This window comes from Haliotis rufescens, unplaced genomic scaffold, assembly GCF_023055435.1.
Source record: "Haliotis rufescens isolate VD_foot unplaced genomic scaffold, xgHalRufe1.0.p SCAF_6, whole genome shotgun sequence".
Taxonomy (NCBI): domain Eukaryota; kingdom Metazoa; phylum Mollusca; class Gastropoda; order Lepetellida; family Haliotidae; genus Haliotis; species Haliotis rufescens.
Genome location: NW_025964334.1, coordinates 5,161,760 through 5,182,834, shown reverse-complemented (window position 1 = coordinate 5,182,834; position 21,075 = coordinate 5,161,760). Strand labels below are relative to the sequence as shown.

The 21,075-nt window shown below is 40.9% G+C and overlaps 32 non-coding genes across 32 annotated transcripts; all 32 read right to left on the bottom strand.

Annotated features, from left to right (window-relative positions):
- Window positions 1–2,510: 2,510 nt before the first annotated feature.
- Trnai-uau lies at window positions 2,511–2,620 on the bottom strand. The gene is made up of 2 exons: window positions 2,583–2,620; window positions 2,511–2,546 (listed from the first exon to the last, which is right to left on the bottom strand). It is a non-coding gene; the product is annotated as a tRNA-Ile (tRNA).
- Window positions 2,621–2,968: 348 nt separating this feature from the next.
- Trnat-ugu lies at window positions 2,969–3,041 on the bottom strand. The gene has a single exon. It is a non-coding gene; the product is annotated as a tRNA-Thr (tRNA).
- Window positions 3,042–3,487: 446 nt separating this feature from the next.
- Trnat-cgu lies at window positions 3,488–3,560 on the bottom strand. Its single transcript has one exon. It is a non-coding gene; the product is annotated as a tRNA-Thr (tRNA).
- An 87-nt stretch (window positions 3,561–3,647) lies between these two features.
- Trnat-ugu lies at window positions 3,648–3,720 on the bottom strand. The gene has a single exon. It is a non-coding gene; the product is annotated as a tRNA-Thr (tRNA).
- A 245-nt stretch (window positions 3,721–3,965) lies between these two features.
- On the bottom strand, window positions 3,966–4,075 carry Trnai-uau. The gene is made up of 2 exons: window positions 4,038–4,075; window positions 3,966–4,001 (listed from the first exon to the last, which is right to left on the bottom strand). It is a non-coding gene; the product is annotated as a tRNA-Ile (tRNA).
- Window positions 4,076–4,427: 352 nt separating this feature from the next.
- Trnat-ugu lies at window positions 4,428–4,500 on the bottom strand. Its single transcript has one exon. It is a non-coding gene; the product is annotated as a tRNA-Thr (tRNA).
- Window positions 4,501–4,944: 444 nt separating this feature from the next.
- Window positions 4,945–5,017, bottom strand: Trnat-cgu. The gene has a single exon. It is a non-coding gene; the product is annotated as a tRNA-Thr (tRNA).
- Window positions 5,018–5,104: 87 nt separating this feature from the next.
- Trnat-ugu lies at window positions 5,105–5,177 on the bottom strand. The gene has a single exon. It is a non-coding gene; the product is annotated as a tRNA-Thr (tRNA).
- Window positions 5,178–5,422: 245 nt separating this feature from the next.
- Window positions 5,423–5,532, bottom strand: Trnai-uau. The gene is made up of 2 exons: window positions 5,495–5,532; window positions 5,423–5,458 (listed from the first exon to the last, which is right to left on the bottom strand). It is a non-coding gene; the product is annotated as a tRNA-Ile (tRNA).
- Window positions 5,533–5,887: 355 nt separating this feature from the next.
- Trnat-ugu lies at window positions 5,888–5,960 on the bottom strand. The gene has a single exon. It is a non-coding gene; the product is annotated as a tRNA-Thr (tRNA).
- A 444-nt stretch (window positions 5,961–6,404) lies between these two features.
- On the bottom strand, window positions 6,405–6,477 carry Trnat-cgu. The gene has a single exon. It is a non-coding gene; the product is annotated as a tRNA-Thr (tRNA).
- Window positions 6,478–6,564: 87 nt separating this feature from the next.
- Trnat-ugu lies at window positions 6,565–6,637 on the bottom strand. Its single transcript has one exon. It is a non-coding gene; the product is annotated as a tRNA-Thr (tRNA).
- Window positions 6,638–6,882: 245 nt separating this feature from the next.
- On the bottom strand, window positions 6,883–6,992 carry Trnai-uau. Its single transcript has 2 exons — window positions 6,955–6,992; window positions 6,883–6,918 (listed from the first exon to the last, which is right to left on the bottom strand). It is a non-coding gene; the product is annotated as a tRNA-Ile (tRNA).
- Window positions 6,993–7,343: 351 nt separating this feature from the next.
- Trnat-ugu lies at window positions 7,344–7,416 on the bottom strand. The gene has a single exon. It is a non-coding gene; the product is annotated as a tRNA-Thr (tRNA).
- Window positions 7,417–7,859: 443 nt separating this feature from the next.
- Window positions 7,860–7,932, bottom strand: Trnat-cgu. The gene has a single exon. It is a non-coding gene; the product is annotated as a tRNA-Thr (tRNA).
- Window positions 7,933–8,019: 87 nt separating this feature from the next.
- Window positions 8,020–8,092, bottom strand: Trnat-ugu. Its single transcript has one exon. It is a non-coding gene; the product is annotated as a tRNA-Thr (tRNA).
- A 6,263-nt stretch (window positions 8,093–14,355) lies between these two features.
- On the bottom strand, window positions 14,356–14,428 carry Trnat-ugu. The gene has a single exon. It is a non-coding gene; the product is annotated as a tRNA-Thr (tRNA).
- A 443-nt stretch (window positions 14,429–14,871) lies between these two features.
- Window positions 14,872–14,944, bottom strand: Trnat-cgu. Its single transcript has one exon. It is a non-coding gene; the product is annotated as a tRNA-Thr (tRNA).
- Window positions 14,945–15,031: 87 nt separating this feature from the next.
- Trnat-ugu lies at window positions 15,032–15,104 on the bottom strand. Its single transcript has one exon. It is a non-coding gene; the product is annotated as a tRNA-Thr (tRNA).
- Window positions 15,105–15,349: 245 nt separating this feature from the next.
- Window positions 15,350–15,459, bottom strand: Trnai-uau. The gene is made up of 2 exons: window positions 15,422–15,459; window positions 15,350–15,385 (listed from the first exon to the last, which is right to left on the bottom strand). It is a non-coding gene; the product is annotated as a tRNA-Ile (tRNA).
- A 350-nt stretch (window positions 15,460–15,809) lies between these two features.
- Trnat-ugu lies at window positions 15,810–15,882 on the bottom strand. The gene has a single exon. It is a non-coding gene; the product is annotated as a tRNA-Thr (tRNA).
- Window positions 15,883–17,372: 1,490 nt separating this feature from the next.
- Trnat-ugu lies at window positions 17,373–17,445 on the bottom strand. Its single transcript has one exon. It is a non-coding gene; the product is annotated as a tRNA-Thr (tRNA).
- A 443-nt stretch (window positions 17,446–17,888) lies between these two features.
- Trnat-cgu lies at window positions 17,889–17,961 on the bottom strand. Its single transcript has one exon. It is a non-coding gene; the product is annotated as a tRNA-Thr (tRNA).
- An 87-nt stretch (window positions 17,962–18,048) lies between these two features.
- Window positions 18,049–18,121, bottom strand: Trnat-ugu. Its single transcript has one exon. It is a non-coding gene; the product is annotated as a tRNA-Thr (tRNA).
- A 244-nt stretch (window positions 18,122–18,365) lies between these two features.
- Window positions 18,366–18,475, bottom strand: Trnai-uau. Its single transcript has 2 exons — window positions 18,438–18,475; window positions 18,366–18,401 (listed from the first exon to the last, which is right to left on the bottom strand). It is a non-coding gene; the product is annotated as a tRNA-Ile (tRNA).
- Window positions 18,476–18,825: 350 nt separating this feature from the next.
- Window positions 18,826–18,898, bottom strand: Trnat-ugu. The gene has a single exon. It is a non-coding gene; the product is annotated as a tRNA-Thr (tRNA).
- A 444-nt stretch (window positions 18,899–19,342) lies between these two features.
- Trnat-cgu lies at window positions 19,343–19,415 on the bottom strand. The gene has a single exon. It is a non-coding gene; the product is annotated as a tRNA-Thr (tRNA).
- Window positions 19,416–19,502: 87 nt separating this feature from the next.
- On the bottom strand, window positions 19,503–19,575 carry Trnat-ugu. The gene has a single exon. It is a non-coding gene; the product is annotated as a tRNA-Thr (tRNA).
- A 245-nt stretch (window positions 19,576–19,820) lies between these two features.
- Window positions 19,821–19,930, bottom strand: Trnai-uau. The gene is made up of 2 exons: window positions 19,893–19,930; window positions 19,821–19,856 (listed from the first exon to the last, which is right to left on the bottom strand). It is a non-coding gene; the product is annotated as a tRNA-Ile (tRNA).
- Window positions 19,931–20,279: 349 nt separating this feature from the next.
- Trnat-ugu lies at window positions 20,280–20,352 on the bottom strand. Its single transcript has one exon. It is a non-coding gene; the product is annotated as a tRNA-Thr (tRNA).
- Window positions 20,353–20,796: 444 nt separating this feature from the next.
- Window positions 20,797–20,869, bottom strand: Trnat-cgu. The gene has a single exon. It is a non-coding gene; the product is annotated as a tRNA-Thr (tRNA).
- Window positions 20,870–20,956: 87 nt separating this feature from the next.
- On the bottom strand, window positions 20,957–21,029 carry Trnat-ugu. The gene has a single exon. It is a non-coding gene; the product is annotated as a tRNA-Thr (tRNA).
- Between the last annotated feature and the right edge of the window lie 46 nt (window positions 21,030–21,075).

Genomic DNA, 21,075 nt, shown 5'->3' with positions numbered 1-21,075 from the left:
CTTCTAACAGCTGATTATTAAAAATCCAAACTCCTGGACCCTTTTCTATGTTACTGAGATCAACCTTCAGTGAAACAATGTTGTGATCGCTCATTTTACAGTATTTGATATAACAATGTATAGCACTATGTAAAAGATGTCTGGATAATAGAAAAAAGTCAATTCTGGATTGTTTTAAAACACCATTTACTGTTTGGGTTCTGGAGAACTCCTTTTTATCATAATTTTTGTGTCTCCATACATCAACCATACAATATTTTTGAATTATGGAAATAAGAGTGTCACTACTTCTTAGATTGAATGTTTTATTGTTAATGCCTTTATCCAAAACAGGATCTACTATATCATTAAAATCTCCCCCTACAAACATATTACTTGGTTCTAACCATCCTTCTAGCTCTTTGTAAAATGTTAACTTTTCTTCTAAATCATTAGGAGCATAAACATTGAGTAAATAATATTTTTTATCATCCACATCAATTTCTGCTTTTAATAGTCTGCCTTCAGAATCGTGTGCTATCATTCTAACTTCATGTTGAAAATTTTCGGATACTAATATAGCTACACCACTGCGATTTATGTTGGTTGAATTACAAAATAAAATTTTCCCGGCCCACATATGTTGATAGTTTTCAACAAATGTTGTGTCCCAAAACGTTTCCTGTAAGAATGTTATATCAACATGTGAACTGTTTATAAGTGACATCACTTTTTCAAATTTACCAACATCTCTCAAACCATTGACATTCCATGACCATATACTGAACATGATGAGCAATGAGAGATGCATATTATACTTCAACATGTGTTTCATCTATATTTTTTCCCTTTTCGAGATTTAACAACATTCTTTTTTCTAGGGGCTCTTCCCCCAACATGTGCCTTAATTACCTCTTCATCAGGCTTGGATATTCTCCATTTCCCTTTCACGCTTCCTGGGGCACCATCCCCACGGTATGGCTGTGAAAGAACATTGTGATTGATCTCATTCGAGGCTGCCATGCCATCATGAACATCTACAACCTCACTATTGTCATGATGTTCACGATTAACTTTCTGTACAATATCTAACAGTGTGTCTGTCACATCATTTACTAAGTGAGCACTACACGGAGATACATGTTTTTTGGCATCAGAACTACATTGGCCAACATGTACACTTCTGTCAATGATTTCAAATAGTAGTTCATTGACAAGATTTTGAGTTTCATTGTTCGAGTCAGTCACAAAATTCGTCACATGTTTATCTGGTGACATTTCCTCGTTGTCTTCCTCGGGGACATCTACAATTGTATCAACCCCTTCTTGATCCTTGTCATTTTCAACTGTTAATTCATTAAGAATAGGCCACCTTGCTAGAGTTGCATCCGTCTCTGTGTCCATGATGCCAACATCAAGGTCATTTTCCTCATCCTTATCATGATCATCATGATTATCATTATCAATGTCATCAGAAGCATCATCATACCCATAACAATCACAGTCTACCGGCTTCAGTTTACATCTGTGGCATTTTGGAACACGACAGTTGTTTTGAAGATGTCCTTGGTTCCCGCAGTTTCTACATACAATGTTTGGACACATCTTTTTTTCGTGTTGGTCTGAAAGGCAGTGGTAGCACACTTTGATTTGCTCGTTGTGAATAACTCTGAAAAAATCAAAACCTTCATGTGTCCTGAATTTGACGCTATAGGGAAGACTGCGGATCCCTGTTGGAAATTTTACTTGTGTATATCTTGTACCATCTTCCCAATTAGTGCCATGGATTTTCCTCCTGTGGATGGTATCCACTTCAATTATTCCAAACGCATGTAGGACGTTTCTGATTTCCTCATCTGTGGTATAGCTGGGCAAGTTCATAAATGAAACTACAACTCTGTTATTCATAAGAGGCGAAAGTTTGTATATTTCATGATCAACAACAACAGACTCTCCAAGTGATTTTACTAGCGCATTTTCCGCTAGAGTAATTTCATAATAATTGTTGTTTCTAGGTGTACAGCAGTACACAGTATTGTCTCCCAGTTCTTGCTCTAACACCTTGCAAAGCTCAAATGCTTTAGGGCGAATCTGGTTGTCATAATGAACCCGAACAATGTTTTCTTTTTGATAGACACGATGGCGGCCATTGTTGTTGATGACCTGACTAGGGGGTGGCCTTTGCCCCCCAGCCTGGCGGCTCATGGTTTCTATTTCCTCCAATTAGACGTTCAGATGTAATCTTGAAACATATATGAACACACCTTCATAACAACAGTCAAATATTTCCACAAAGGTAGAAGTACTTACAATAAATAGCAGAGCACTTGCAAATTGCTTCCACGTTGCGCCTCAACAAGGGAGGTAACCCACTCTATCGCGTTGGGTATTATAACTTTCAGACTAAGGAAAATGTGTAAGTTTTGCTTAAAAGATGCATTTCACCTGCCACATGTCTGCTATAATGAGTGGTTGTGAATAGGAAGCGACAGTGTTGGTCCAACTGTCAGAGCAATAAATAAAAGCAAGCATGCCCCAGGTGAGGCTCGAACTCACAACCTCCGCATTCCTCATCCCATGGTGATCATGGGGAAGGTACTGACTATAAGTACGGCGCGCTAACCGATTGTGCCACCGGGGCAGCTGATAGACAGGTCAACATTTTCACTGCAAATCACTCAGCCACGTTTCAAGCAGTCAAATACATTCTGATAAGGAAACTAATGAACATTCTACATGTTGAGTTGAAAACAGAAGGCAGGTGAAGACAAACATTAATTAGGTCAATAGGGGGTTCGGGTATTTTATCTCACTCTCTTCTTTACCTCTTAAGAAATATAGAATTTGGTTGTAAGCTGACCATTCTCACATGTTGATGCAGCTAAAACGAGTGCCGGTTGGTTTATTTGCCTCTAAGGAGAAATAGTATCCGCGTGACAGCAATCGTTTACTGACTCCTGGGTGATAAAAAAACTGTAAAAGAAGAATGAGCCCCCAGTGAGGATCGAACCCACGAGCCCTGGTTTACAAGACCAGTGCTCTATCCACTGAGCTATGGAGGCAGTTAGCCATGGGTGGTGACTTATTAATCCTTATGTTCATTCTCGACAACTATACTCAGAAGCACAACTCCTGCAAAAGGAACTAAAATGACACATCTCAAACACACCTTCAACCAGTGCTATTACAACGGGTGTCTTATTTAAATGGAAAGTGAACAGATACATTTTGTACACTTTAAAATATGTGTTAAACGACACTTGCTGAGCCGAGTCAAGGCAAAGGCATCGGAAATTTTTTAAGGCTTGGTTGTCGATTTAAGATTTAAAAGGAGGCCTGCGCTTGGGTATCAAAGGGCACGCGCAACTCATGGGTTTTGTCGTCAATGTCACTGTCTTGATCACTCAATTGTTCCCGATCATGTGACAAATGATTGGCTTCAAAGTTGAGACTGCGTTCACTTCAATAGGAAAAAAACGATTGGATTTTCAAAATAAAGCTATAACATAGCCCCCGGTGAGGATCGAACTCACGACCCCTGGTTTACGAGACCAGTGCTCTTACCACTGAGCTACGGAGGCTGCTTCCACAGCACTTCCTCGTGGTGCTCCAATAAGAGGTTTCATCAATTCAACTGCAAAAGGCTAAAATTCCGGCAAAGGATATCTAGCCCCCAGTGAGGATCGAACTCACGACCCCTGGTTTACAAGACCAGTGCTCTATCCACTGAGCTATGGAGGCATCTGATAGCTTGGGGAAAGGCGCCGCGGTTTTAACAGCTGCTGGTCGCGAGAGCTGGTCGATTGTAGTCAATAGTCTGTGTAAACACCATTCACGTTGGGTATTATAACTTTCAGACTAAGGAAAATGTGTAAGTTTTGCTTAAAAGATGCATTTCACCTGCCACATGTCTGCTATAATGAGTGGTTGTGAATAGGAAGCGACAGTGTTGGTCCAACTGTCAGAGCAATAAATAAAAGCAAGCATGCCCCAGGTGAGGCTCGAACTCACAACCTCCGAAATCCTCATCCCATGGTGATCATGGGGAAGGTACTGACTATAAGTACGGCGCGCTAACCGATTGTGCCACCGGGGCAGCTGATAGACAGGTCAACATTTTCACTGCAAATCACTCAGCCACGTTTCAAGCAGTCAAATACATTCTGATATGGAAACTAATGAACATTTTACATGTTGAGTTGAAAACAGAAGGCAGGTGAAGACAAACATTAATTAGGTCAATAGGGGGTTCGGGTATTTTATCTCACTCTCTTCTTTACCTCTTAAGAAATATAGAATTTGGTTGTAAGCTGACCATTCTCACATGTTGATGCAGCTAAAACGAGTGCCGGTTGGTTTATTTGCCTCTAAGGAGAAATATAGTATCCGCGTGACAGCAATCGTTTACTGACTCCTGGGTGATAAAAAAACCCTGTAAAAGAAGAATGAGCCCCCAGTGAGGATCGAACTCACGACCCCTGGTTTACAAGACCAGTGCTCTATCCACTGAGCTATGGAGGCAGTTAGCCATGGGTGGTGACTTATTAATCCTTATGTTCACTCTCGACAACTATACTCAGAAGCACAACTCCTGCAAAAGGAACTAAAATGACACATCTCAAACACACCTTCAACCAGTGCTATTACAACGGGTGTCTTATTTAAATGGAAAGTGAACAGATACATTTTGTACACTTTAAAATATGTGTTAAACGACACTTGCTGAGCCGAGTCAAGGCAAAGGCATCGGAAATTTGAAGGCTTGGTTGTCGATTTAAGATTTAAAAGGAGGCCTGCGCTTGGGTATCAAAGGGCACGCGCAACTCATGGGTTTTGTCGTCAATGTCACTGTCTTGATCACTCAATTGTTCCCGATCATGTGACAAATGATTGGCTTCAAAGTTGAGACTGCGTTCACTTCAATAGGAAAAAAACGATTGGATTTTCAAAATAAAGCTATAACATAGTCCCCGGTGAGGATCGAACTCACGACCCCTGGTTTACGAGACCAGTGCTCTTACCACTGAGCTACGGGGGCTGCTTCCACAGCACTTCCTCGTGGTGCTCCAATAAGAGGTTTTATCAATTCAACTGCAAAAGGCTAAAATCTCGGCAAAGGATATCTAGCCCCCAGTGAGGATCGAACTCACGACCCCTGGTTTACAAGACCAGTGCTCTATCCACTGAGCTATGGAGGCATCTGATAGCTTGGGGAAAGGCGCCGCGGTTTTAATAGCTGCTGGTCGCGAGAGCTGGTCGATTGTAGTCAATAGTCTGTGTAAACACCATTCACGTTGGGTATTATAACTTTCAGACTAAGGAAAATGTGTCAGATTTGCTTAGAAGATGCATTTCACCTGCCACATGTCTGCTATAATGAGTGGTTGTGAATTGGAAGCGACAGTGTTGGTCCAACTGTCAGAGCAGTAAATAAAAGAAAGCATGCCCCGGGTGAGGCTCGAACTCACAACCTCCGCATTCCTCATCCCATGGTGATCATGGGGAAGGTACTGACTATAAGTACGGCGCGCTAACCGATTGGGCCACCGGGGCAGCTGATAGACATGTCAACATTTTCACTGCAAATCACTCAGCCACGTTTCCAGCAGTCAAATACATTCTGATAAGGAAACTAATGAACATTTTACATGTTGAATTGAAAACAGAAGGCAGGTGAAGAAAAACATTAATTAGGTCAATATAGGGGGTTCGGGTATTTTATCTCACCTCTCTTCTTTACCTCTTAAGAAATATAGAATTTGGTTGTAAGCTGACCATTCTCACATGTTGATGCAGCTAAAACGAGTGCCGGTTGGTTTATTTGCCTCTAAGGAGAAATATAGTATCCGCATGACAGCAATCGTTTACTGACTCCTGGGTGATAAAAAAAACCTGTAAAAGAAGAATGAGCCGCCAGTGAGGATCGAACTCACGACCCCTGGTTTACAAGACCAGTGCTCTATCCACTGAGCTATGGAGGCAGTTAGCCATGGTTGGTGACTTATTAATCCTTATGTTCACTCTCGACAACTATACTCAGAAGCACAACTCCTGCAAAAGGAACTAAAATGACACATCTCAAACACACCTTCAACCAGTGCTATTACAACGGGTGTCTTATTTAAATGGAAAGTAAACAGATACATTTTGTACACTTTAAAATATGTGTTAAACGACACTTGCTGAGCCGAGTCAAGGCAAAGGCATCGGAAATTTGAAGGCTTGGGTGTCGATTTAAGATTTAAAAGGAGGCCTGCGCTTGGATATCAAAGGGCACGCGCAACTCATGGGTTCTGTCGTCAATGTCACTGTCTTGATCACTCAATTGTTCCCGATCATGTGACAAATGATTGGCTTCAAAGTTGAGACTGCGTTCACTTCAATAGGAAAAAAACGATTGGATTTTCAAAATAAAGCTATAACATAGCCCCCGGTGAGGATCGAACTCACGACCCCTGGTTTACGAGACCAGTGCTCTTACCACTGAGCTACGGAGGCTGCTTCCACAGCACTTCCTCGTGGTGCTCCAATAAGAGGTTTTATCAATTCAACTGCAAAAGGCTAAAATTTCGGCAAAGGATATCTAGCCCCCAGTGAGGATCGAACTCACGACCCCTGGTTTACAAGACCAGTGCTCTATCCACTGAGCTATGGAGGCATCTGATAGCTTGGGGAAAGGCGCCGCGGTTTTAACAGCTGCTGGTCGCGAGAGCTGGTCGATTGTAGTCAATAGTCTGTGTAAACACCATTCACGTTGGGTATTATAACTTTCAGACTAAGGAAAATGTGTCAGTTTTGCTTAGAAGATGCATTTCACCTGCCACATGTCTGCTATAATGAGTGGTTGTGAATTGGAAGCGACAGTGTTGGTCCAACTGTCAGAGCAGTAAATAAAAGCAAGCATGCCCCGGGTGAGGCTCGAACTCACAACCTCCGCATTCCTCATCCCATGGTGATCATGGGGAAGGTACTGACTATAAGTACGGCGCGCTAACCGATTGTGCCACCGGGGCAGCTGATAGACAGGTCAACATTTTCACTGCAAGTCAGTCAGCCACGTTTCAAGCAGTCAAATACATTCTGATAAGGAAACAAATAAACATTTTACATGATGAATTGAAAACAGAAGGCAGGTGAAGACAAACATTAATTAGGTCAATAGGGGGTTCGGGTATTTTATCTCACTCTCTTCTTTACCTCTTAAGAAATATAGAATTTGGTTGTAAGCTGACCATTCTCACATGTTGATGCAGCTAAAACGAGTGCCGGTTGGTTTATTTGCCTCTAAGGAGAAATATAGTATCCGCGTGACAGCAATCGTTTACTGACTCCTGGGTGATAAAAAAAACTGTAAAAGAAGAATGAGCCCCCAGTGAGGATCGAACTCACGACCCCTGGTTTACAAGACCAGTGCTCTATCCACTGAGCTATGGAGGCAGTTAGCCATGGTTGGTGACTTATTAATCCTTATGTTCACTCTCGACAACTATACTCAGAAGCACAACTCCTGCAAAAGGAACTAAAATGACACATATCAAACACACCTTCAACCAGTGCTATTGCAACGGGTGTCTTATTTAAATGGAAAGTAAACAGATACATTTTGTACACTTTAAAATATGTGTTAAACGACACTTGCTGAGCCGAGTCAAGGCAAAGGCATCGGAAATTTGAAGGCTTGGGTGTCGATTTAAGATTTAAAAGGAGGCCTGCGCTTGGACACAAAGGGCACGCGCAACTCATGGGTTTTGTCGTCAATGTCACTGTCTTGATCACTCAATTGTTCCCGATCATGTGACAAATGATTGGCTTCAAAGTTGAGACTGCGTTCACTTCAATAGGAAAAAAACGATTGGATTTTCAAAATAAAGCTATAACATAGCCCCCGGTGAGGATCGAACTCACGACCCCTGGTTTACGAGACCAGTGCTCTTACCACTGAGCTACGGAGGCTGCTTCCACAGCACTTCCTCGTGGTGCTCCAATAAGAGGTTTTATCAATTCAACTGCAAAAGGCTAAAATTCCGGCAAAGGATATCTAGCCCCCAGTGAGGATCGAACTCACGACCCCTGGTTTACAAGACCAGTGCTCTATCCACTGAGCTATGGAGGCATCTGATAGCTTGGGGAAAGGCGCCGCGGTTTTAACAGCTGCTGGTCGCGAGGGCTGGTCGATTGTAGTCAATAGTCTGTGTAAACACCATTCACGTTGGGTATTATAACTTTCAGACTAAGGAAAATGTGTCAGTTTTGCTTAGAAGATGCATTTCACCTGCCACATGTCTGCTATAATGAGTGGTTGTGAATTGGAAGCGACAGTGTTGGTCCAACTGTCAGAGCAGTAAATAAAAGCAAGCATGCCCCGGGTGAGGCTCGAACTCACAACCTCCGCATTCCTCATCCCATGGTGATCATGGAGAAGGTACTGACTATAAGTACGGCGCGCTTTTTTTTTTTTTTTCTTGATAAAATTTATTCACGGGAACTTATTACAGACGCAGACAGTGCTGCCACAGCCACCACAAAAATAAAAAGGTTATCACAGAAGTAGGGTGGCAGTGGATAACATTCCGATTCTACAGACAGAAAATATGAGAAATAGTTTTTTACATTTGATTATCTAAACACGTCTTTACATATACAAAAAGAGGAATGCAGATTGAACATGCTCTTTACATGTTACATGTTACATGTTTCTATTCTAGAGGAGGTTTGAGAACAATCTCATTTCCATCTAATGTGATAAATGTATTGGTCATTATATATCTTTGAATAAAGATATGTAATTGTTTCATTTTTGAATAGTGAAACAACAAAAGGCTGAAATGACGCTTAATCAAAGATTTGAAAAAAGCTTTCATGTGAAATGAGATTGTTTCCTGACTCATAATAACTCTTCTTTTAAATACAGCAATTCGATATATTGACAATACAATGTTCATGAAGGGTTTACATGACAACTTCTTTTCTGGCAGGAATCCAAACAGTAACCAGAGGTATAACTGTCCAAGACTAAACCCTGAATCTTGACAAACATCTGTCAACATGTCAATTAATAGAGATTGCAAGGAAGATAACTCTTGGCAGAAGATAAACAAATGTAAAATGTCCTCTGTTTCATTTTGACATACAGGACAAACATCAGTGTTTGACAATCCAATTTTGCACAGTTTATCATATGTAAAGATAATATTGTGAGCAATTTTAAAATCCAACTGTATAGAGTCTGTTGATTTATCTTTCTGCCACACATTCAGCCAAATATCTTTTCAATTAATGTCCAAAGCAATATTATTCCAAAAAGAAATAGCAACTGGCTTTTTGAAGTGTTTTTGTCTGAATATTTCGTAGCAAAATTTAGCTGTTAAAACTTCAACTGACATGTCCTGTCCATCAATCGTGCAGAAGATGTCTCCAGAGGGAAGGTTTTTGCCAACATCAGACAAAATGATATTTTTCCATTCTGATGGAAGCGCGTATAAAATGATTGCATAGCATTGTTGTATAGTGTTTATGTCCATTTCAGGTAAAGTATCATGTACAATGTCTACAATAATTTGTGAGGACATGAATTTTGGAATAACTTCAAAACAAATATGTTTAATACAAATAATTCCACTTGAAATAAACGATTGAAACATTAGAGTTTTTCCATTGAAAGTAATTAATGGATTTTTGAAAAGTGGTTGATTCATGATATCATCTACATTTTGAAGCAAGGGTCTTTTCCCTCCAGTAATTTCATTCCATGCAGATAATAGCTCAGCATAAAATGGGCTTTTGTCTTGTAAATCACCCTTATTATGTTCAAGAGATAAAACATGAATTCCCAAGTTCATTTTCAGAAGATGTGACATAAAATATAGCATTGTTTGTTTCCAAATACAATTAAGCTGGGAATTAGCAAAAGCCCTCAGCAACTTAAGTCTCAGTGCATATTTTTTAAAACACAACTTTGGTATATTCAGACCACCATCTAAACAAATACCAATACAGGTATCTGATGTTATTTTGGCAGTTTTATTGTGCCACAAGAATTTACTAAGCATCTGAGTAAATCTATGCTCAACCCATTGTGGGACAGGTAGTACAGTAAACGCATACCATAAGCGGGAACTCATAAGGATATTTATTACAACTGCTCTACCCTGTAGAGTAAGTTGTCTACGTAACCATGAATTTAACAATGTTTGAATTTTGTCCATTTTCTTTCTCCAATTCAACGTTTCACACATTGCTTTATCCTTGCCGAAATAAATGCCTAATATTTCAACACAATCTTTTTTGATTTTAACCGGGACGTTGATTGAACAGCCACGAAGGTTATTTTTACCCAATAACAAAACTTCTGATTTTTCGATGTTGATTTTTGCTCCCGTTCCTTCACAGTATGAGTTAACTGTGCTAAATGTTTCTTCGACGGAGTTGACATCTGAAACAGTGATTGAAGTGTCATCAGCATGTTGATATATCAAAGAATAAATGTCATTGTTGATATTTATTCCGTGGATTTCAGGATTGTTCTTAACTAGGAGATTAAGTGGCTCTGACACCAAAACGTACAGCATGGAGCTCATTGGATCTCCTTGACGAACACCACGAGTTAAAGGAAAATAAGGCGTCAAATGGCCATTGCATTTAACAGAACTATGCATATCAGTATAGAGAATTTTAATCCATGAAATGAAGGAATCTCCAAAGTTAAATTTTCTGAGAATTTGAAATAAGTATTGATGTGAGACCCTGTCAAAAGCTTTCTCTTGATCTATTTTGATGAGATATGAATCATCATCATCACGATTATTTACAATGTCAATAACATCTCTTAGGGAGTGAAGGTTGTTAGCTATGTCTCTTCCTGGTACACAGCAAGATTGTTCAGGGGAGACAATTGAGGACATGACAGTTCGTAATCTTAATGACAACACTCTGGATATTAGTTTACAATCTACATTTATCAATGAAATAGGCCTGTAACATTTAATGTCTCTCTTGTCACCTTTCTTTTTATAAAATAAACTAATTATACTATTTTTCATGGTACGTGAAAGACTGTTTTCTTTGTGTACACAATCGACAACTTGTATGAAGAAGGGGCATAAAATGTTCCAAAACTTCAAATAAAATTCAACTGTTAGACCATCTGGGCCTGGTGATTTATTTTTCTGCATACCTTTGAGTGCCACAGTAAGCTCACTCTGAGAAATATGTACTTCGCATGAATTCCTCTCATCTTCGGAAAGCTTGTCCTTGATATTATTAACTATGTCCTGTTGTTTTTCTACATTACAGTGTTCAGCAGTGAATAAAGAGGAGTAAAATTGTTGAGCAGTATCCAAGATATCCTCTGTGTTGTTGGCTATTGTACCATCTCCTCTAAATAATTCTTTGATAGAGTTTGCTTGCTGTTTTGTTTTTTCTAGATTTAAAAAGTATGAGGTATTTCTGTCGGAATCGAGAGTCCACTTTGCCTTTGACCTGAGAATAGCTCCTTTGCATTTGTTAATCTCGTATGTCTCCAGCTCATTTTCTATTGATTGTAAAACAGAAGATACATAGCCAGGAATGGAGGATATCTTATGATATTCTTTTCTAAGCTTATTTTGAATTTTAAAATAATCAGCTTTTTCATGATTGCTTTTTTTAGATGCATAGTACCTGGAAAACTTTTTGAACTGATATTTCAAGTTATCCCACCATATCAATGGTTCAGTTTTAAGTAAAGGGCACCCTTTTGCCTCTTCTATTATTTCAGTAATCTTTTGATAAAATGCGCAATCGTCAAGAAGCTGATTATTAAAAATCCATACACCAGGACCCCTTTCTATAGGAGAAAAGTCTAACCTTGATACAACAATATTGTGATCACTCACAGAGGAATATCTAATGTAACAGTTGATAATATTTGAAATAAGGTTTCTTGAAACAAATATCAAATCAATCCAAGATTGTTTAATAACTCCTAATACAGACTGTATTCGAGAAAACTCTTTTTTGTCATAGTTCTTGTACCGCCATATATCAATTAGGTTGTTTTTGTGAAGAAAGGTGTTTAACACATTACTACTTTGGATGTTAAACGTTGTGTTATTGGGACCTTTATCAAGTGAAGGATCAAGAATTTCATTAAAATCTCCACCTCAAATTAAATGCTCATGATTAACCCATTTCATTAAATTATTGAAAAAAGGTATTCTCTCTCTAGGATCGTTTGGGGCATACACATTTAATAAAATCACTGTTTTATCTTCAAGAGATAGAGACGCCTTTAGTAGTCTTCCATCATTGTCTTTTTCAAGCATGGCCACCTTTTGTTCAAAGTCAGGAGAGATCAAAAGAGCAACGCCTTTTCTATTATTACCAGCATTAGAGTATAAAATTGTTCCTGGCCATAAATATTTATATTTTTCAATGAATTCATCAGACCAAAAGGTCTCCTGCAAAAAGGCAATATTGACGTGGGAATTCGTTAGTATAGAGAATACATTTTGCATTTTAGTGACATCACGGAGGCCATTCACATTCCATGACCATGTTGTGACCATTGCAAATATAAATATGAAATGTATGTACAAACACATTGTTAGTTTATATACCATTCTCAGACACGCCAGATATTTCTCGTCGATCGTTAACCTTTTCTTCTTTCTTCTTCTTTTGTTCATCTTTTTTACTTTCTCTCAATTTATTTTTTAAGTCATTGTTCTGAATTACACAGTCTGTGATCTTGGGTTGTAGTTTATTTCTTCTTCCTCTTTTCTTCGAAGATTTGTTCCATTTAGAAGGTGCTATATTTTCATGTCCATCTTGAGGCAACGACTGTCTCATTGTCTTATCATCACTCTCCATGTCATCTCCAACACGGTTTGTACAAGGAATTTCAGAGGCTTCATCAAGTTTTTGCTCTTCATTTTCTTCTCCTTTTCCCTCTATTGGTCCATCTTTGTTTCTTTTCTTTTCTTCAGTTTCAAAGTCCTCAACAGATGTATCATCGTTATCCAAAGGTTCTTCATCCCATGACCTTTCAGGGACAAGTTCCTTTTCTAGCTCATACTCCTCTGACATGCTGTACTGACAGTTGTCCTCCTCGTCTAGGAAACAGCTGCAGCTACCAATAGGTAGAGAGCACAGTTCACAACTACGTTTAAGTGTTCTTCCTTCGTTGCAGTTTTTGGCAATGTGGCAATGTCCGTTGCACTTAAAGCATTTGGTATTTGGGCATTCTTTAACCATATGGTCTCCCGAGTTGCATTTAAAACACAACCGTTCTTGATTATAATGAATCACACGAAAGTATCGATAACCATCTAATGTGTTGAAACCCATGGAGTATGGCAAGGATTTACACTCGGGGGGGGGGGGGGGGAAGCGACGCGCACATATCTGGTACCATCAAAAATGCTGGTGCCTTTCAGGGTCCTGTGTTTAATATCACTTTTCAAAGTGATACCCCTTTTGATCAACATGTTTACAATTTCCTCATCATCAATGTAGGGTGGAAGGTGTAGGAATGACACTACGACGCTTTCACTATGAAGTAACCTGAAGTTAACTGGTGTACCTCCTATTTTCAAGTCATCAGTTTCTGCAAGAATCCTTGCCTCGTTACTGTCTGGGACAGTGACATCATAGCATTCTGTACCTTTTAGGACGCACGCCCATACATCGGACACATATTCCAATAGCGCACAAGATAATACACTAGCACTAATCACTTTGTTGTTACCAACATTCACTTCAATCGTGCAATCTTTCAGATATTTTCTTTTCTGTTTGGTGTCCGCCATTTTGAACCCAGCGAGCGTGGGAGATTCAGAGACAAACAATGTCAAAAGCATGCACAAATGTGCATGCAAATGTTTAAGGTCCTCACACAACTACATATCAAAGTGTTGCCTACCTTGTTAGCGTAAATCTGGTATTCTACGGAACTTGTGAACGATTTAATCTGAGAATCTGTGTTGCTCGACAGTCAGCACGTCCACACACCCTTACGGCGCGCTAACCAATTGTGCCACCGGGGCAGCTGATAGACAGGCCAACATTTTCACTGCAAGTCAGTCAGCCACGTTTCAAGCAGTCAAATACATTCTGATAAGGAAACAAATCAACATTTTACATGATGAATTGAAAACAGAAGGCAGGTGAAGACAAACATTAATTAGGTCAATAGGGGGTTCGGGTATTTTATCTCACTCTCTTCTTTACCTCTTATGAAATATAGAATTTGGTTGTAAGCTGACCATTCTCACATGTTGATGCAGCTAAAACGAGTGCCGGTTGGTTTATTTGCCTCTAATGAGAAATATAGTATCCGCGTGACAGCAATCGTTTACTGACTCCTGGGTGATAAAAAAAAACTGTAAAAGAAGAATGAGCCCCCAGTGAGGATCGAACTCACGACCCCTGGTTTACAAGACCAGTGCTCTATCCACTGAGCTATGGAGGCAGTTAGCCATGGTTGGTGACTTATTAATCCTTATGTTCACTCTCGACAACTATACTCAGAAGCACAACTCCTGCAAAAGGAACTAAAATGACACATATCAAACACACCTTCAACCAGTGCTATTGCAACGGGTGTCTTATTTAAATGGAAAGTAAACAGATACATTTTGTACACTTTAAAATATGTGTTAAACGACACTTGCTGAGCCGAGTCAAGGCAAAGGCATCGGAAATTTGAAGGCTTGGGTGTCGATTTAAGATTTAAAAGGAGGCCTGCGCTTGGACACAAAGGGCACGCGCAACTCATGGGTTTTGTCGTCAATGTCACTGTCTTGATCACTCAATTGTTCCCGATCATGTGACAAATGATTGGCTTCAAAGTTGAGACTGCGTTCACTTCAATAGGAAAAAAACGATTGGATTTTCAAAATAAAGCTATAACATAGCCCCCGGTGAGGATCGAACTCACGACCCCTGGTTTACGAGACCAGTGCTCTTACCACTGAGCTACGGAGGCTGCTTCCACAGCACTTCCTCGTGGTGCTCCAATAAGAGGTTTTATCAATTCAACTGCAAAAGGCTAAAATTCCGGCAAAGGATATCTAGCCCCCAGTGAGGATCGAACTCACGACCCCTGGTTTACAAGACCAGTGCTCTATCCACTGAGCTATGGAGGCATCTGATAGCTTGGGGAAAGGCGCCGCGGTTTTAACAGCTGCTGGTCGCGAGGGCTGGTCGATTGTAGTCAATAGTCTGTGTAAACACCATTCACGTTGGGTATTATAACTTTCAGACTAAGGAAAATGTGTAAGTTTTGCTTAGAAGATGCATTTCACCTGCCACATGTCTGCTATAATGAGTGGTTGTGAATTGGAAGCGACAGTGTTGGTCCAACTGTCAGAGCAGTAAATAAAAGCAAGCATGCCCCGGGTGAGGCTCGAACTCACAACCTCCGCATTCCTCATCCCATGGTGATCATGGGGAAGGTACTGACTATAAGTACGGCGCGCTAACCGATTGTGCCACCGGGGCAGCTGATAGACAGGCCAACATTTTCACTGCAAATCACTCAGCCACGTTTCAAGCAGTCAAATACATTCTGATATGGAAACAAATAAACATTTTACATGTTGAATTGAAAACAGAAGGCAGGTGAAGAAAAACATTAATTAGGTTAATAGGGGGTTCGGGTATTTTATCTCACTCTCTTCTTTACCTCTTAAGAAATATAGAATTTGGTTGTAAGCTGACCATTCTCACATGTTGATGCAGCTAAAACGAGTGCCGGTTGGTTTATTTGCCTCTAAGGAGAAATATAGTATCCGCATGACAGCAATCGTTTACTGACTCCTGGGTGATAAAAAAACTGTAAAAGAAGAATGAGCCCCCAGTGAGGATCGAACTCACGACCCCTGGTTTACAAGACCAGTGCTCTATCCACTGAGCTATGGAGGCAGTTAGCCATTGATGGTGACTTATTAATCCTTATGTTCACTCTCGACAACTATACTCAGAAGCACAACTCCTGCAAAAGGAACTAAAATGACACATCTCAAACACACCTTCAACCAGTGCTATTACAACGGGTGTCTTATTTAAATGGAAAGTGAACAGATACATTTTGTACACTTTAAAATATGTGTTAAACGACACTTGCTGAGCCGAGTCAAGCAAAGGCATCGGAAATTTGAAGGCTTGGGTGTCGATTTAAGATTTAAAAGGAGGCCTGCGCTTGGACACAAAGGGCACGCGCAACTCATGGGTTCTGTCGTCAATGTCACTGTCTTGATCACTCAATTGTTCCCGATCATGTGACAAATGATTGGCTTCAAAGTTGAGACTGCGTTCACTTCAATAGGAAAAAAACGATTGGATTTTCAAAATAAAGCTATAACATAGCCCCCGGTGAGGATCGAACTCACGACCCCTGGTTTACGAGCGACGCGCACATATCTGGTACCATCAAAAATGCTGGTGCCTTTCAGGGTCCTGTGTTTAATATCACTTTTCAAAGTGATACCCCTTTTGATCAACATGTTTACAATTTCCTCATCATCAATGTAGGGTGGAAGGTGTAGGAATGACACTACGACGCTTTCACTATGAAGTAACCTGAAGTTAACTGGTGTACCTCCTATTTTCAAGTCATCAGTTTCTGCAAGAATCCTTGCCTCGGTACTGTCTGGGACAGTGACATCATAGCATTCTGTACCTTTTAGGACGCACGCCCATACATCGGACACATATTCCAATAGCGCACAAGATAATACACTAGCACTAATCACTTTGTTGTTACCAACATTCACTTCAATCGTGCAATCTTTCAGATATTTTCTTTTCTGTTTGGTGTCCGCCATTTTGAACCCAGCGAGCGTGGGAGATTCAGAGACAAACAATGTCAAAAGCATGCACAAATGTGCATGCAAATGTTTAAGGTCCTCACACAACTACATATCAAAGTGTTGCCTACCTTGTTAGCGTAAATCTGGTATTCTACGGAACTTGTGAACGATTTAATCTGAGAATCTGTGTTGCTCGATAGTCAGCACGTCCACACACCCTTACGGCGCGCTAACCAATTGTGCCACCGGGGCAGCTGATAGACAGGCCAACATTTTCACTGCAAGTCAGTCAGCCACGTTTCAAGCAGTCAAATACATTCTGATAAGGAAACAAATAAACATTTTACATGATGAATTGAAAACAGAAGGCAGGTGAAGACAAACATTAATTAGGTCAATAGGGGGTTCGGGTATTTTATCTCACTCTCTTCTTTACCTCTTATGAAATATAGAATTTGGTTGTAAGCTGACCATTCTCACATGTTGATGCAGCTAAAACGAGTGCCGGTTGGTTTATTTGCCTCTAAGGAGAAATATAGTATCCGCGTGACAGCAATCGTTTACTGACTCCTGGGTGATAAAAAAAACTGTAAAAGAAGAATGAGCCCCCAGTGAGGATCGAACTCACGACCCCTGGTTTACAAGACCAGTGCTCTATCCACTGAGCTATGGAGGCAGTTAGGCATGGTTGGTGACTTATTAATCCTTATGTTCACTCTCGACAACTATACTCAGAAGCACAACTCCTGCAAAAGGAACTAAAATGACACATCTCAAACACACCTTCAACCAGTGCTATTGCAACGGGTGTCTTATTTAAATGGAAAGTAAACAGATACATTTTGTACACTTTAAAATATGTGTTAAACGACACTTGCTGAGCCGAGTCAAGGCAAAGGCATCGGAAATTTGAAGGCTTGGGTGTCGATTTAAGATTTAAAAGGAGGCCTGCGCTTGGACACAAAGGGCACGCGCAACTCATGGGTTCTGTCGTCAATGTCACTGTCTTGATCACTCAATTGTTCCCGATCATGTGACAAATGATTGGCTTCAAAGTTGAGACTGCGTTCACTTCAATAGGAAAAAAACGATTGGATTTTCAAAATAAAGCTATAACATAGCCCCCGGTGAGGATCGAACTCACGACCCCTGGTTTACGAGACCAGTGCTCTTACCACTGAGCTACGGAGGCTGCTTCCACAGCACTTCCTCGTGGTGCTCCAATAAGAGGTTTTATCAATTCAACTGCAAAAGGCTAAAATTCCGGCAAAGGATATCTAGCCCCCAGTGAGGATCGAACTCACGACCCCTGGTTTACAAGACCAGTGCTCTATCCACTGAGCTATGGAGGCATCTGATAGCTTGGGGAAAGGCGCCGCGGTTTTAACAGCTGCTGGTCGCGAGGGCTGGTCGATTGTAGTCAATAGTCTGTGTAAACACCATTCACGTTGGGTATTATAACTTTCAGACTAAGGAAAATGTGTAAGTTTTGCTTAGAAGATGCATTTCCCTGCCACATGTCTGCTATAATGAGTGGTTGTGAATTGGAAGCGACAGTGTTGGTCCAACTGTCAGAGCAGTAAATAAAAGCAAGCATGCCCCGGGTGAGGCTCGAACTCACAACCTCCGCATTCCTCATCCCATGGTGATCATGGGGAAGGTACTGACTATAAGTACGGCGCGCTAACCGATTGTGCCACCGGGGCAGCTGATAGACAGGTCAACATTTTCACTGCAAATCACTCAGCCACGTTTCAAGCAGTCAAATACATTCTGATATGGAAACAAATAAACATTTTACATGTTGAATTGAAAACAGAAGGCAGGTGAAGAAAAACATTAATTAGGTTAATAGGGGGTTCGGGTATTTTATCTCACTCTCTTCTTTACCTCTTAAGAAATATAGAATTTGGTTGTAAGCTGACCATTCTCACATGTTGATGCAGCTAAAACGAGTGCCGGTTGGTTTATTTGCCTCTAAGGAGAAATATAGTATCCGCGTGACAGCAATCGTTTACTGACTCCTGGGTGATAAAAAAACTGTAAAAGAAGAATGAGCCCCCAGTGAGGATCGAACTCATGACCCCTGGTTTACAATACCAGTGCTCTATCCACTGAGCTATGGAGGCAGTTAGCCATTGATTGTGACTTATTAATCCGTATGTTCTCTCTCGACAACTATACTCAGAAGCACAACTCCTGCAAAAGGAACTAAAATGACACATCTCAAACACACCTTCAACCAGTGCTATTACAACGGGTGTCTTATTTAAATGGAAAGTGAACAGATACATTTTGTACACTTTAAAATATGTGTTAAACGACACTTGCTGAGCCGAGTCAAGGCAAAGGCATCGGAAATTTGAAGGCTTGGGTGTCGATTTAAGATTTAAAAGGAGGCCTGCGCTTGGATATCAGAGGGCACGCGCAACTCATGGGTTCTGTCGTCAATGTCACTGTCTTGATCACTCAATTGTTCCCGATCATGTGACAAATGATTGGCTTCAAAGTTGAGACTGCGTTCACTTCAATAGGAAAAAAACGATTGGATTTTCAAAATAAAGCTATAACATAGCCCCCGGTGAGGATCGAACTCACGACCCCTGGTTTACGAGACCAGTGCTCTTACCACTGAGCTACGGAGGCTGCTTCCACAGCACTTCCTCGTGGTGCTCCAATAAGAGGTTTTATCAATTCAACTGCAAAAGGCTAAAATTCCGGCAAAGGATATCTAGCCCCCAGTGAGGATCGAACTCACGACCCCTGGTTTACAAGACCAGTGCTCTATCCACTGAGCTATGGAGGCATCTGATAGCTTGGGGAAAGGCGCCGCGGTTTTAACAGCTGCTGGTCGCGAGAGCTGGTCGATTGTAGTCAATAGTCTGTGTAAACACCATTCACGTTGGGTATTATAACTTTCAGACTAAGGAAAATGTGTCAGTTTTGCTTAGAAGATGCATTTCACCTGCCACATGTCTGCTATAATGAGTGGTTGTGAATTGGAAGCGACAGTGTTGGTCCAACTGTCAGAGCAGTAAATAAAAGCAAGCATGCCCCGGGTGAGGCTCGAACTCACAACCTCCGCATTCCTCATCCCATGGTGATCATGGGGAAGGTACTGACTATAAGTACGGCGCGCTAACCGATTGTGCCACCGGGGCAGCTGATAGACAGATCAACATTTTCACTGCAAATCACTCAGCCACGTTTCAAGCAGTCAAATACATTCTGATATGGAAACAAATAAACATTTTACATGTTGAATTGAAAACAGAAGGCAGGTGAAGAAAAACATTAATTAGGTTAATAGGGGGTTCGGGTATTTTATCTCACTCTCTTCTTTACCTCTTAAGAAATATAGAATTTGGTTGTAAGCTGACCATTCTCACATGTTGATGCAGCTAAAACGAGTGCCGGTTGGTTTATTTGCCTCTAAGGAGAAATATAGTATCCGCATGACAGCAATCGTTTACTGACTCCTGGGTGATAAAAAACTGTAAAAGAAGAATGAGCCCCCAGTGAGGATCGAACTCACGACCCCTGGTTTACAAGACCAGTGCTCTATCCACTGAGCTATGGAGGCAGTTAGCCATTGATGGTGACTTATTAATCCTTATGTTCACTCTCGACAACTATACTCAGAAGCACAACTCCTGCAAAAGGAACTAAAATGACACATCTCAAACACACCTTCAACCAGTGCTATTACAACGGGTGTCTTATTTAAATGGAAAGTGAACAGATACATTTTGTACACTTTAAAATATGTGTTAAACGACACTTGCTGAGCCGAGTCAAGGCAAAGGCATCGGAAATTTGAAGGCTTGGGTGTCGATTTAAGATTTAAAAGGAGGCCTGCGCTTGGATATCAGAGGGCACGCGCAACTCATGGGTTCTGTCGTCAATGTCACTGTCTTGATCACTCAATTGTTCCCGATCATGTGACAAATGATTGGCTTCAAAGTTGAGACTGCGTTCACTTCAATAGGAAAAAAACGATTGGATTTTCAAAATAAAGCTATAACATAGCCCCCGGTGAGGATCGAACTCACGACCCCTGGTTTACGAGACCAGTGCTCTTACCACTGAGCTACGGAGGCTGCTTCCACAGCACTTCCTCGTGGTGCTCCAATAAGAGGTTTTATCAATTCAACTGCAAAAGGCTAAAATTCCGGCAAAGGATATCTAGCCCCCAGTGAGGATCGAACTCACGACCCCTGGTTTACAAGACCAGTGCTCTATCCACTGAGCTATGGAGGCATCTGATAGCTTGGGGAAAGGCGCCGCGGTTTTAACAGCTGCTGGT